General features: G+C 46.6%; 1 long non-coding RNA gene across 1 annotated transcript; it reads right to left on the reverse strand.

Moving 5' to 3' along the window:
- Positions 1–3,913: 3,913 nt before the first annotated feature.
- On the reverse strand, positions 3,914–11,871 carry LOC143815991 (uncharacterized). The gene is made up of 2 exons (XR_013223860.1): positions 11,634–11,871; positions 3,914–4,846 (listed from the first exon to the last, which is right to left on the reverse strand). It is a non-coding gene; the product is annotated as an uncharacterized LOC143815991 (long non-coding RNA).
- Between the last annotated feature and the right edge of the window lie 3,719 nt (positions 11,872–15,590).

A 15,590-nucleotide genomic window follows, 5' to 3' on the forward strand; every position in this document is an offset into this window, starting at 1 on the left:
TATTGTGGAAATTCTACTCATGTTATATCAGCATGCTCTAAACGAACAAAGAAAGTTGATAAATCCTCTGCTATTGGCACTTTGCAGTCCAAGTTTATTTTGTCTGTAACTCTAATTTGTTCGTTATCTTCTATTGTTGCGGATGCGTATGTGGATTCTGGCGCCGCTTTGAGTCTTATGGATTGGTCCTTTGCCAGGCGCTGTGGGTTTGATCTAGAGCCTCTGGAAGTTCCTATACCTTTAAAGGGTATTGATTCTACACCATTGGCTAGTAATAAACCACAATACTGGACACAAGTGACTATGCGTATGACTCCAGACCATCAAGAGGTGATTCGCTTCCTTGTACTGTATAATCTACATGATGTGTTGGTGCTGGGATTGCCATGGTTGCAAACTCATAACCCAGTCCTTGACTGGAAAACAATGTCTGTACTAAGCTGGGGATGTCAGGGAAATCATGGGGACACATCTTTGGTCTCCATTGCTTCATCTATTCCCTCTGAAATTCCTGAGTTTTTGTCTGATTATCGTGAGGTTTTTGAGGAATCTACTCTTAATTCTCTTCCTCCTCACAGAGATTGCGATTGCGCCATAGATTTGATCCCTGGCAGTAAATTTCCTAAGGGTCGTCTATTCAATCTGTCTGTACCTGAACATGCTGCCATGCGAGAGTATATTAGGGAGTCCTTGGAAAAGGGACATATTCGTCCTTCTTCGTCTCCTCTTGGAGCGGGGTTCTTTTTCGTAGCTAAAAGCGATGGTTCTTTGAGACCTTGTATTGATTATAGACTCTTGAATAAGATCACAGTCAAGTATCAGTATCCTTTGCCATTGCTGACAGATTTATTTGCTCGCATTGAGGGGGCGAAGTGGTTCTCTAAGATTGATCTTCGCGGTGCGTATAATTTGGTGCGAATTAAGCAGGGGGATGAGTGGAAAACCGCATTTAATACTCCCGAGGGCCATTTTGAGTATTTGGTGATGCCTTTTGGTCTGTCAAATGCCCCTTCGGTCTTTCAGTCTTTTATGCACAATATTTTCCGTGAATATCTGGATAAATTTATGATTGTGTATTTGGACGATATCTTGATTTTTTCGGATGACTGGGAATCTCATGTTCAACAAGTTAGGAGGGTTTTTCAGGTTTTGCGGACCAATTCTCTGTTTGTTAAAGGTTCAAAGTGTGTTTTTGGGGTTCAGAAGATTTCTTTTTTGGGGTACATTTTTTCCCCCTCTTCTATTGAGATGGATCCTGTGAAGGTTCGGGCTATTTGTGACTGGACGCAACCGACTTCTCTTAAGGGCCTTCAGAAATTTTTGGGCTTTGCTAACTTTTATCGTCGATTCATAACTGGTTTTTCTAGCGTTGTCAGGCCTTTGACTGATTTGACTAAAAAGGGTGCTGATGTTGCAGATTGGTCTCCTGCTGCTGTGGAGGCCTTTCGGGAGCTTAAGCGCCGTTTTTCTTCTGCTCCGGTGTTGTGCCAGCCTGATGTTTCTCTTCCTTTTCAGGTGGAAGTTGATGCTTCTGAGATCGGAGCGGGGGCGGTTTTGTCGCAGAAAAGTTCAGATTGTTCAGTGATGAGACCTTGTGCGTTCTTTTCTCGAAAATTTTCGCCCGCCGAGCGAAATTATGACGTCGGTAATCGGGAGCTTTTGGCGATGAAGTGGGCATTCGAGGAGTGGCGTCATTGGCTTGAGGGTGCTAAACATCAGGTGGTGGTCTTGACTGATCACAAAAATTTGATTTATCTTGAGTCGGCCAGACGTCTGAATCCTAGACAGGCGCGCTGGTCGTTGTTTTTCTCCCGGTTTAATTTTGTGGTTTCGTATCTGCCAGGTACTAAGAATGTGAAGGCGGATGCCCTTTCTAGGAGTTTTGAACCTGATTCCCCTGGTGATTCTAAACCTACGGGTATACTTAAGGATGGGGTGATATTGTCTGCTGTTTTCCCAGACCTGCGACGTGCTTTACAAGAGTTTCAGGCGGATCGGCCTGATCGTTGTCCGCCTGGTAGATTGTTTGTGCCGGATGAGTGGACCAATAGAGTCATCTCGGAGGTTCATTCTTCTGCGTTGGCAGGTCATCCGGGAATTTTTGGTACCAGAGATTTGGTGGCTAGGTCCTTCTGGTGGCCTTCCCTGTCTCGGGACGTGCGTACTTTTGTGCAGTCTTGCGATGTTTGTGCTCGGGCCAAGCCTTGTTGTTCTCGGGCTAGTGGGTTGTTGTTGCCCTTGCCTGTTCCTAAGAGGCCTTGGACACACATCTCTATGGATTTTATTTCTGATCTCCCTGTTTCTCAGAAGATGTCCGTCATTTGGGTGGTGTGTGACCGCTTTTCTAAGATGGTTCATTTGGTGCCCTTGCCCAAGCTGCCTTCCTCATCTGAGTTGGTGCCCCTGTTTTTTCAGAATGTGGTTCGGCTGCATGGTATTCCGGAGAATATCGTTTCCGACAGGGGATCCCAGTTTGTGTCCAGATTTTGGCGGGCGTTTTGTGCCAGGATGGGCATTGATTTGTCTTTTTCGTCTGCATTTCATCCCCAGACAAATGGCCAGACGGAACGTACTAATCAGACCTTGGAGACTTATTTGAGGTGTTTCGTGTCTGCTGATCAGGATGACTGGGTCTCCTTTTTGCCGTTGGCTGAGTTTGCCCTTAATAATCGGGCCAGTTCTGCCACTTTGGTCTCCCCTTTCTTTTGCAATTCAGGGTTCCATCCTCGTTTTTCATCTGGTCAGGTGGAGTCTTCGGATTGTCCTGGAGTGGATACCATGGTGGATAGGTTGCATCGTATTTGGGGGCAGGTGGTGGACAATTTGGAGTTGTCCCAGGAGAGGACTCAACGTTTTGCTAATCGCCATCGTCGTGTTGGTCCTCGTCTTCGTGTTGGGGACTTGGTGTGGTTGTCCTCCCGTTTTGTCCCTATGAGGGTCTCTTCTCCTAAGTTTAAGCCTCGGTTCATCGGTCCTTATAAGATTTTGGAAATTCTTAACCCTGTGTCTTTTCGTTTGGACCTCCCAGCATCCTTTGCTATCCATAATGTCTTCCATCGGTCATTATTGCGGAGGTATGAGGTACCACTTGTGCCTTCTGTTGAGCCTCCTGCTCCTGTGCTGGTTGAGGGTGAATTGGAGTACGTGGTGGAGAAAATCTTGGACTCCCGTGTTTCCAGACGGAGACTTCAATATCTGGTGAAATGGAAGGGCTACGGTCAAGAGGATAATTCTTGGGTTACAGCTTCTGATGTTCATGCTTCTGATTTGGTCCGTGCCTTTCATAGGGCTCATCCAGATTGCCCTGGTGGTTCTTGTGAGGGTTCGGTGCCCCCTCCTTAAGGGGGGGGTACTGTTGTGATTCGGTTCGTGGGCTCCCCCGGTGGTCTCTTGTGGTACTGGTGTCCTGTAAGCTTTGCCTTCTCAGTTCACCTGTTCCTATCAGGATGTGGGAGTATCCTATTTAACCTTGCTCCTCAGTCATTCTAATGCTGGCCATCAATGTATCCAGAGTGATTCTGTTGCATGTTCCTGCTTCCAGTTTTCTGCTCAGCTAAGTTGGACACTTTAGTCCTTAAGTCTATTTTTGTATGTTTTGTCCAGTTTGCACTTATGTGAATCTCTGCAGCTGGAAGCTCTTGTTGGGCTGAAATTACCACTCCGGTGTCATGAGTTGTCACATGAGTTAAGGTAATTTCAGGATGGTGTTTTGAAGGGTTTTGCAGCTGACCGCGAAGTCCTCTGTTGTATCTTTCTGCTATTTAGTTAGCGGGCCTCTCTGTGCTAAATCTGCTTTCATACTACTGTTATGGAAATATTAGGGTTGGATAAATATATCCCTGTGTGTGCTGTGGCCGCTCCCAATTAGACTGAGTATGTTGAGCGCTCATCAAGAATGGACTGTACACAACTGTGACAGAACAACATTCCATCAATACTGATTCTTTATTGTACATACATAGTTTTATATTTTCACATAGAAAGGAGTGGTTAGGGGTTGTCAGGGGTGGTTAGTTAATTACCATATTGTCTAGCTCCTCTGTCATTGGTTATCTAAACATATATGGAATATTGTGATTAATGCTCATATGACTGCTGATTAAGCTGAGACATCTGATCAGCAGTCATCAGACATCTGACATTATTCCGCTTTTAGGGATGGAAAACCCCATATGATCTGTCTGGTTTATATTAGTTCATGTCAGCCATTTTATGATCTGTCTAGGTTATATTAGTTTGTGTCAGCCATTTTAAACCATTGATTATAATGTATATATTAGCTGTGAGCATATAAGTATATATATTTGATTATAGAGGAGTATACATGCAAGTGAGATCTACATGATATATATATTTCTATCACAAGCCCCCCTTAGATATCACTTGCCCTAATCCTAGCCTCCTGTCCCAAAGCGCTGCAACTCTTTTGTGCTGTTGGCGAACTGACACAAGCCTAACGCCTGTGCCCCACTCCATACAGACTTTTCGCAAATGGGCGGTCAGGAGATCTGTCCCTAACGGGGGTTCGTTGCAATCAGTCTCTTAGTCAATAGCATGTGTAGTGAGCGATGTGTAGTCTTTATCAGGTAGGTCATCTGTTCGGTCAGGCAGGGCATCCACGACATCATTCTGGCTTGGGTGTCATCTTCTGGTAGGGGAGCTTTCTTGCCATGCGATGAGTGGATCCAAGCGAGTCTTCCCTCCAGTTTCACAGAGTTTGGTGTCATCAGCAGCACTTGAGCAGGACCATCAAATCTGGGATCGAGTGGTGTTCTCCTTACAAGCTTTTTCACCAACACCCAGTCTCCTGGCTTCTAGGAGTGCATACCGGACACTGAATCTGGATCTGGCAATGAAGAAAAAAACTCGAGAATGGATGTTAGCAAGTTTCTTGGTGATTTCAATTTCATAAGCAGACAAAGTATCATATTGCATAATCAGCTGCTAAGGGAAAGGATACCCCTAACCTGGGACTAGACACAAACAAAATTTCATATGGTGACAGCTTTTCTGGGCCTCTGGGAGTGTGCCTGAACACTGAGTAGTGTGATTGGGAGTGTGTAGGCCTAAGTCTGACCCTACTGCTGACTAGATCTCTCATGTGAGGTTTGCTGTGAATGCAGGTCCCTGGTCACTCTCTATCACTTCTGGGACCCCATAGCTGCATATCTCGTCTCTGAGAGTAGCTTCTTTGCAGTAGTCTTTGCTGACTGGTTCCTCACTGGGAAAGCTTCTGGCCATCCTGAGAACACGTCCGCGACCACAAGGGCATATTCGAATCCTCCACTTGGCGGCATCTGGATGTGGTCTATCTGGATCCTCTGGAAGGGGGTACAGTGGTCTGGCAAGTTGATGTGTGGGAACTTTCTTCATTCTTCCAGGGTTGCATTTGCCACAGGTTAGACAGCTGTTTATGAACTTGGCTGTTAGGGTGGAGATTTCTGGAGCGAACCAGTAAGCACCAATCGGATCATTCATCTGTGTCTTTAATCTGTGTGTGGGCCCATGTGCCCACTGGACCACCATAGGGTACATGCTTCGGGGTAAACAGGGTTTGTAGTCCATTTAGTATACCCTTCCTTCTTCATGTGTTGCTCACTTCTGCACCCAGCATTCCTTCTTGTCCTTTGGGGCTTGCTCTTGCAACTTTTTTGAGCAGATCCCAGGATGTCATCTTGTCAGGTTTCCTGTCTTCAGCCGTCCTGTAGTAGCCGTCCGGCTCTACGACCTCTTCCACTTGTCCATATTGTCTTCCCTTGACTGTTTCTTTGGCTGCCATATCCGCCATGTTGTTGCCTCGTGCCCCTACTGTGTTCAGTTTTCCATGCGCTTTGACTTTTAGCATTGTCACCACTTTTGGAAGTTGAAGTGTGTTCAGCAGGTCCTTAATGGCTCCATTGATGCTTCACGGTTGTTCCGCTTGCTGTGAGGAAGTCCCTTGCAGCCCAGATGGGTCCGAAGTCATGTGCTATGCCATGCAAGTACCTTGAATCGGTAAACATTTTCTCAGTCTTGTCTTCTGCCATCTGGTAGGCCTTCATCAGCGCTATCAGTTCTGCTTCCTGGGCTGACAGACTGGGCGGCAGACTTCTGGACCACAGGATCTCTTGATTGCTGGTCGCTGCACCTCCCGTGTGGAATCTTTTTTCATCATCTGCAAATCTGGAGCCATCCACATAGAGGATCAACTCTGGGTTGGTCAGTGGCTCTTCTGCCACCTTGGGTAGTCCTGCTGTTTCCTGTTGCATGATGCTGAAGCAATCATGTTCATCCGTCCGGAGCAAATTCAGATCCCTGCAGAAGGTATCATGCAGATTTTGATCAGACTTTTTATCTGAGGATCCGTATCTGTATCCCCCCTTGGGAGTGGGAGTAGAGTGGGCGGATTGAGGACTGTGCATCTGGAGATGGTGACATTGTTGGGCAGGAGTAGAGAGCACTGAAGGCGAAGATGCCTGGGGGTGGAGAGATGTTTTAGCTGGGTTTGGTTGAGGATTGCTGAGATGTCATGCAGAGCCAGGATTTCCAATGGTTTTTCCACTGATGTCAGTAGTCCTGTCCAGGAGGGCGTGTGCTGCAACTGCTGCCTTCATGCGGGAGGAAGAGGCTTCCCTTGCAACTGGATCCAGGCAAGCTGAAAAGTAGTCCGAAAGTCTCTGCTTTCCCCCCTGAAGCTGTGTCAGGACTCCAGTAGCAAGGCCTTCTTTTCTCATCAAGTAGAGACGGAATGGCTTCTCGTAGTCAGATGGGCCTAGTGCTGGTGCTGAGACTACTGTGCCTTTTAACTTATTGAACGAGCTGAAGACTGCATCAGTCAGGAGGAACGGGGCCAAGGAAGACCTGTAGGACCATCTTCTCCACTGTGGTCTTCCGGTCATCTGTCAGGTGTTTCGCCTGGCGAGCAATACAGTGTCTCTGGAATGTAACTTGCTTCAGACACCACTGGACTTCGTTCTTTGAGATCTTGCAGTGCTGCTCCGCCAGGTAGAGTAGGAGATACAAGGAATGGGCTTTACACATGTCAAAGTCAATTGCACAAAGGAGTAGATTGTCCATGTATTGTAGCAGGGTTACTTCTGCTTGTTCTGTGACTCAGTTGGTGAGAACTGTGGACATTGCTTTGGTGAACTGTGAAGGGCTGTTCTGGGCCCACTGTGGCATCACTGTCCATGTGTGGTGTCCCCCCTGGTGCATTAAGGCAAACAGGAACTGGTCTTCCGGATGAGGGGGAACACTGAAGAAAACATTAGCCAGGTTGTTCACTGTGAACACTTTTGCTGTGGCAGGCACATTTGAGAGCAGAGTGTGCGGATTCGGCATAATTGCAGTTTCAAACACTGTGGCGTCATTCACAGCTCTCAGGTTATATACCATTCTGAACTTGGCTGGCGCTCCTTTTACAGTCTTTTTCTTGACGGGGAAAAGCGGGGTATTGCAAGGCGATTTGCGAGGAACAATGATTCCTATTTCCAGGTAGACCTTCAGTTGGTCAGAGGCAGCTTGACTCTAGGCCTGGCCTGGGCCTTACGAGGGTACGGGGTACATGGCTTGAGTGACACCCGTACTGGGGCAACTTGAGGTTTTCTCACGTGCTGGGGTCCCTTAGACCATAGACTTTCTGGTACTACGTCCAGTACCTCCTTGAGTAGGCCTCATTGGTTGCTTAATGTTCTTGTAGGGCCGCCAGCATGACTCTTCTTGGGTCAGGGATGAAGAAAGTGTCACTGTCCCATCTTCGTGGAACACTGTGGTTGCCTTCAGCTTCTGCAGTAGGTTCGCTCCCAGCAGGTTGAGTGGAAGTTCCTTGACACCACAAACTGGGACAGGATAGAGTGTCCTGGCTGAGTGCACACGCTCAGTGGCTTTGTAAGCTGAGAAGGTCTGACTTGACCATCAATGCCCATGCGAGACACAGAGAATTCTGATAGGCAGGTGGGATCAGCGAGTTCCACAGGTGTCATCACACTTCTGGCTGCACCACTTTGGATCTGACAACGCCATCCATTTTAAGGGTAATTTGAGGTACTGGTCTTGCAGATGAAGTTTTACATGTCAGGAGCGTAGTGTCTTGCAGACCTGGCTTGCTTGCCTCTGTCCTATGGACGGGGTACTTCACTGCTTTCTGCACTTCCTCCTTGACCTGTTTCTCTGGACCAACTCTTGGATTGCATGGGTCCAGTCTCTTCGGGGGCGTGAGTGCTTTGCACTGGTTCTGGAAATGGCCAAACTTGCCACAGATGTAACACTTGACACTTTTTCTGTCTTTGTAGGGTGGTTGGGCTTCCAGGTCAGTGGTCACCATGAGAGGGGCTGTCTTCTGCACCCCTGGTTGGGACTCAATCCCTTTGGCTACTGTGGACAACATGATGGGTACTGCAGCGGCAGCGGGGTCCGGCCTGCTGATTGAAGCTGCGGTGGTAAGACGGGGCCTGCAGGTGCATTTGTGGCGAGGCCCGGGGGTGCCATGAGACCGGCGGCTGCATCCAACCCAAGGTCTTGGGGCATTACAGGGGCTGCGGCTGCATCTGCCGTCACTTCTTACCCCTGGTCTGACATAGCTTCTCCCCTTTGCTATCCTTATTGAGGTCGGTGTCTCCTCTCTGGAGTCTGCAGCGGCTCTTCCTGTGTGTTGATCGGCACTTTGCAGCGTCTTCACCTCTGGCTCCCCTTCTGGTGTTCTCAGCAGCACGGCACCCTTTTCCTTCTTTGCGCTCTTTGTGGTGCTATAATGGCGGCAGTTTTGGTGACAATCGGCAATAAACAGTCTCCTAGGCGCACATAAAACATTTTTTTTCTGGGTCAGTCCACTGCTATTGACCTGTTCTCAGGCCTAGCCACTATCAGTGGTTTCCTGATTGGCTGTCTCAGTCCATGCCCAAAGGCCTGTGTATCTGGTCATGAATGGTGAAGCCCAAGTCTTGGAATACTTGCATTACTCTGCAATGAAACTTCTTTACAGACTCTGTCTTATCTTGGCTCATGTCATGGCTTCTCCTGCCAATCTGCCTTTGGCCCACTCTCTGAGTTGTTCAATTAGCTGTGGCCCTGACTCCCAAGCGTGTACGTCTGATTCTGCTGGAAGTTTGAATTGTTCCTTCATGATTGGCCAGAGTGCATCACCTGCTTCTATTTTCATTCATGGCCCAGAGATCATTCCAGCTGGCTGCATATGTTCACTGCTTCTGCTACATTCTTTGGTAAAATGGCATGGGATGCATCCCTGGGTCTGGAAGATTGTCACCTGACTTGAAGTGCAGTGCACATAGTGTAATGGTGGTGCCTCTATCTGCCCTTGCATTCTTGGTGCCTGTGGGTTTCTTTTCTAGTACTAGACAGCATGTATGATGTTCCCTCTTCATCTTCATCAGAAGAATAGTTGTGACAGCTTGTACTGGGGTCATACACTGACTGATTTTGAACTTAGAAGTTGCTTTTTTATGTGAGGATGTCTCCCCCCTTGCTGAAGCTATGATGGATTAGGATTATAGTTTCATGTTGGTGTGAATGTGGATGTAGGCAGCTCTGACCGGTGCTGAAGCTGTACATTATCAATACATGGTGATATCAAAGTTCATGTAAAACCTTAAGGGTTACAATATTGTTGACTGTGAAATGAGGTAACGGAGGATCTGTCAGTGAGCTCGTTCTGATATCACTCCTCCCCCCTCTGCACCCAGGGCTGAGCTGACTGCTGCCTGATATGTCTGGGGCTGCCCACTGTAGGGGGGGCTTTCACCTTCTTTCCCCGATATCACAAATGGCAATGGCTAGACTGTGCCAGGGACATGGAAAGGGAACCTTATGCTGTAAGCACCATATTGTTTGAATTGGGCGTTGGCCCAGCCGGCAACACGGAGGAAAAAAAGAGGAAGAAGAAGGAGGAGGGGTTGAGGAGTGAGACAAAGGAATAGAGAGAGAGGAGAGAGGAGAAAGGTGGAGAGAGAGGAGTGGTGAAGAGAGGAGAGAGAGAGAGAAGAAAGGTGTGGTGGGGGAGTGGATAAGGAGGGAGGAGAAGATGGAGGGTGGAGGGAGGAGAAAATGGGAGGTGTGGAAGAAAGAGAGGGAGGAGAAGAGAGGAGTGGAGAAAGAGGGGAAGAGAGAGAAGAGAAAAAAAATGTGGAGGAAGAGGAAAGGAGAGAGAGAGAGAGAGAGAGAGAGAGAGAGAGAGAGTGCGGAGAGAAAAGACTGACAGAGGAAAAAGAGGATAGATTAGAACAACAAGAATAATAGAGAGGAGCAATTATGCCTTCTCCCTGTAGGGAGAGACGGGGCGCACCACATACTGTGCAAAAATAACTACCTACACCATGGATTCTGCTACAAGCAGACTGCGCAGATTCTCCTGTCTCATACCCACAAAAATCACTTCCTGGTTTGCTCACATAATTTTCTGTACCACCTAAACGATGTAAGCTCTGCTGCCACTTCATACCATGTATTAGTATTCAGCAATCTAACATCAGCTAACTTCCCTTATTTTCCTTTCTACGTCATGCCACTCTGCAGCTTGAAGTCTGCCATTCTAATGAATTTCACGTACTTTATACCTTCCAAAAATCTTCACATACTTAACACCTTCGTATTCTGTCACTATCTACTGACTGTTTTCTCATCAGGAAGTAAAAAGACTTTCCTGTTGCTCGGCCACTTTGTTCCCCATGGCAAAAGCAAAAAATGAAAATGAAAAACACATAAAAATGAAAAAAGAAAACAGTACTAAAAAAAACTTCTAAAAATGAGTATATAAAACACTAAGTAAAACTCAAAACGATAAGAAAAACCGTCAAAAACTTAGTTCACAACCAAAAACTCAAAACTTTGATACAAGAGTAAAAAAAAACTTTTTTCAAAAATAAATAAATAAAAAATAAAAAGGTAAAGAGATTGAAGATTGAGGAAAACTTAATTAAAAAACTTTAAAATGCCGCAAAAAGAAAGACCCTTTAAGAGAGTAAAAAAAATTAAAAATGAAAACGGCTTTTCTCTTTTTTTTTTTTTTTTTCCTTTAGAATCTCTTTAGGTCACATCAAAAAATGATAGATACAACTTAAATTTCACTTCTTCACAAAAAAACTACACATAGCCAGCATTGCAAAAGAAAAAGAAAAAAACAGATATGACAGTGTGATTTACAATGCATATCTCCGCTTCAGCTGAAAAAAGAGGAAGTTTAAGAGAACTATTTCTGCTTCTTAAAGCGGCAATAGTACATGACACAAACAGACAGATAGACAATCCGAGAGATGCCCTTTTAAATTCTGTGACACATGCAGGTTGCGCTGGGAACAGACTACTGCCAATCGCACTGGCACGCATATGCCGGGTTCTACCACCCTCCGCTCCGGTCGTCCTGACTGGCCGCCGGCTACGGGAATCTGCAGTAGCCCCTCTAAGTTATCACTACCCGTGCCTGGAACATGGGACTACCTGTCCCGAGACCTCCTGCCTCTCCTATGCACGGGAATCCTGCAATAACTTATCGAGCGATTTGGCCTCCTGCGGTCTGTTTCTCAGCAACCACAAACAAAAGTCACTTTTTCTTCCTCTCTCGGATTTTACACAAAACATATACACGGTCCACAGCAGACACCTCCCAGGGTGGATTCGTGGCTACGGATTTTTTTTTACACTACCTGGGAATTTGTGACCACATCTGACTGGCAAGAGGCATAGACAAGGACTGGGCACAGGGGACTTTCAGGTAAGATGATAACATTTTCTTACCTTACTTATGGAGCTGCGCAGTCTCCTGCCCCTGTGCCAGGCCACGCTACAACTTCCGTATCTCCAGTCAGAAGGATCCCGTGCTTTCATCCGTGCCCCACGTTGGGCGCCATTATGTTATGGAAATATTAGGGTTGGATAAATATATCCCTGTGTGTGCTGTGGCCGCTCCCAATTAGACTGAGTATTTTGAGCGCTCATCAAGAATGGACTGTACACAACTGTGACAGAACAACATTCCATCAATACTGATTCTTTATTGTACATACATAGTTTTATATTTTCACATAGAAAGGAGTGGTTAGGGGTTGTCAGGGGTGGTTAGTTAATTACCATATTGTCTAGCTCCTCTGTCATTGGTTATCTAAACATATATGGAATATTGTGATTAATGCTCATATGACTGCTGATTAAGCTGAGACATCTGATCAGCAGTCATCAGACATCTGACATTATTCCGCTTTTAGGGATGGAAAACCCCATATGATCTGTCTGGTTTATATTAGTTCATGTCAGCCATTTTATGATCTGTCTAGGTTATATTAGTTTGTGTCAGCCATTTTAAACCATTGATTATAATGTATATATTAGCTGTGAGCATATAAGTATATATATTTGATTATAGAGGAGTATACATGCAAGTGAGATCTACATGATATATATATTTCTATCACACTACGTGTGTCTTTTCATCTGCTCTCACCGTTATTATATGTGGGGGGCTGCTATCTCCTGTGGGGACATTCTCTGGAGGCAAGCCAGGACTGTGTTTTCTTCTACCAGGGGTAGTTAGTTCTCCGGCTGGCGCGCGGCATCTAGAGACAACGCAGGAATGCCCCCTGGCTACTTCTAGTGTGGTGTGTAGGTTTAGCATCGCGGTCAGCTCTAGTTTCCATCACCCGAGAGCTTGTCCGTTTATTCTATGCTTCTGATGTTTCCTTGCCATTGGAAACCATAACAGTGCAGACTTTGGGCAGCACAAATAGAATAAAACAGTGCTGTTCGTATTCTACAACATGCATAAGTCTGAATTAGTTTGCGTTAGAGGCATTGTCCGGTCTAAAATGAAAGTCTGCAGTCACTCTGTGTGACTGTAGACTTTTGAATCCCCGCAACACACGCACTGTGCACTGCAAGGATCCCCATTCTCTGCCCAGGGAAAGGCAGTCATGTATGCGATATGCATATGAGTCGCCCGCCAGGGCCGTAGGGGTACTGGGTACCGGATCCGGTACTTAAAGGGGATGTCACAGTGGCTGCGACCCGGTCCGTAGCCCTGTGTGCCCAAGTAAAAGGGAATTTCCTTAAAGGAGTTTAAAATAAAGTTTGTGTTCGTGATGCCGCCTGTGGTATTCGATCAGTGGGGACCGACGCTGCTTAAAGGGGTCCTCTGGGGTGATGTTATGGCAGCTAAGATGGTATAACTTCCCACAGGTGAAGTTGGTCCCCAGGGCTCCCGATGTGTAGATGAGGATGGTGAGTGGTGCAGTAAAGAACGGAGGACACAGGTTTGCAGTCTCTTTACCTGGTTTACTGGAGATTTAAGGTATCCACAGTCCAGGGTCCCAGATTACAGGTAAAGGCAGGGCCCAGCCTGCTTGGAAGCAAGTCCAGAGTCCCCTTTACCAGGTGGAGATGAAAGCCTTCCTATTAGCGCTTTGGTGTAGTCCCTTGCTGCCTGTGGCTTCTGTCAAGGTCCTCACTGTTCTCTCTGTCCTCCATAAAGGTGGGACACTATCCTGTATGACAAGTGGTTCGAGCCTTTTTACATGGTCTCTATCACGACCCGGGCTCTATGCCCCACTGTGTCTCCTGGGTATTACGGCGGATAGGTTACGTGTAGTCCAGCTGTCCTGCCGGTTTCTGCTGTGCCACCTAGAGTCCGACACAACCTTGGTCTTTGGGAATCTGCGTTCTACAGGGAGGTAACCCAAATGCTGTTGTCCTCCCCAGGTGTCACACTCCTGCGCTTCGCTCTCCTGCACGCTGACTACAAATCTGTTTGTCTTCCTTTGCTCTCTTTCTCCAGGAGCTGCAGCACCCTCGTGGCTACATGGCCCCTCCTGTCTTTCTGACTGCTCTCTTCTCTTCTTGCCAGGAGCTGCAGAATTCCATGTCTGTTCAGCTATACTCCTTTCTTACCAGCTCCACCTAAGCTGAAGTTCTCTGACCAGCTCCTCTCTGGTAATCTCTGACTGCACTCAGTTCCTGCCTCTGGCAGACTGTTCCAGTCTGTTGTCTGGCACTCACTGACTTTCAATTCCCTCCAGACCAGAATGTATATATAGGGAAGTTCCCCTTTAACCAGGTTTACAGCTCCCCCTTCTGGCCTGGAGTGTGAACATGTTGTATGTTTGTGGTTATCTGATAGAATAGATCTCCCCCTGCTTCCAAGCATGACATCACTCTCCCTGTGAGGAAAGCAATGCCACTGTAACAACCAGGACACTGGGGTGTTACACATACTCCTGGGCAGAACTTGTCTAGTGGACACGGCCTCGCTCCAAACAAGTGTATGCACAGGGCCGCCATTAAATCATTACTGCCTCTACTGGCGTATGGGGGCCGATGAGCAGAGAGGGCACGCATCGGGCCCCCCTCTCTCTTCTGCTCACCGGGCCCCAGCAGTAGGATCCTGCAGCTTTAGTAACTGATTGCACATCCTCAGACGATCAGTAAAATCTGTTGCCGTACAGGAGATTCCTCCCGCACGGCAACAGTTAACAGCCACCAGTCAATCACAGGCCGGCATTATTATTTTATTATTAGATATTATTTGAACTGCCTTATAAGCATATCTATCTGTGTTTGGACTACCATGGACTTATTCGTGTCAAGTATCCTCAAGAATAATTGTGCTTCATAGACTTTCTGCGTGATTGCATTTTCCTCTGAAGTTTCCTATAGACTGTTAAGCTGCGTATAATATTTACACCAAGTGTTGTGGACTTGAGTTTCTCTCTGCACTTGTTTGAATCACTGTGTGATAATATAGACTTTACCACTTATAAAACTGTGTCCTGTAGTTGTCTTGTTCCATGCAAAGAGTCTCCTGAGTTGTCCCCTATAATTATTGCAGGATACTCTAGCCCCAAAAGAGGAGACTGCTGGAACAATGACTGCAGAGAGCAGATTAGAGCAGGTGTTTTCCATAATTAGATCACTGCAGAAAGATGTGGAAGGTCTGCAAAAGAAGTTTGGAAGCTTTGAACACAATCAACAAGTGTTTGGACAAAATTTGCAGGACTTAAGCACCCGCATGGCAGCCCAGGAAAACAAAACTTGCTGGCATAGAGTCCCAGTATGGACGGGCTTTTCAGGATATAAGCACGCAAATGGCTGCACAAGCGACTTTACCATCTGGGCAACTGCCACCAGCTAGCCCACCTAAGTTGCCCCCATTCAGATTTAATGGTGATCGCGACAAATTTCGTGGCTTTGTGAATCAATGTATGCTATATTTTGATGTGCATGCTGACCGTTTTCCTAATGATAGATCCAAAGTATTGTGTGTAATAATGCTCCTGACCTTACGAGCGCTCGCCTGGGTGAATCTGATGATTGAGTCTCGTGACCCGCGGTTAAATAATTTGGACGATTTTTTGGCCGCCATGGCATTAATGTTTGATGATGACCCTAATCGCCCTGCAACCGCTGAATCTGCTTTATTGTCTTTACGCCAGGCTAAACATTCTGTTATTGAGTATGCTACTGAATTCAGGAGATTAGCGGTAGATACTTATTGGGACAGTTATGCACAATTGCCTATTTTTAAAAGGGGTCTGTCTAGCATTGTAAAGGATGAATTAGCTCGCTCTGAATCACCACAAGAGCTATAGACATTTATACAGCATTGTGTGCGCATT

Source organism: Ranitomeya variabilis, chromosome 3, assembly GCF_051348905.1.
Source record: "Ranitomeya variabilis isolate aRanVar5 chromosome 3, aRanVar5.hap1, whole genome shotgun sequence".
NCBI lineage: Eukaryota > Metazoa > Chordata > Amphibia > Anura > Dendrobatidae > Ranitomeya > Ranitomeya variabilis.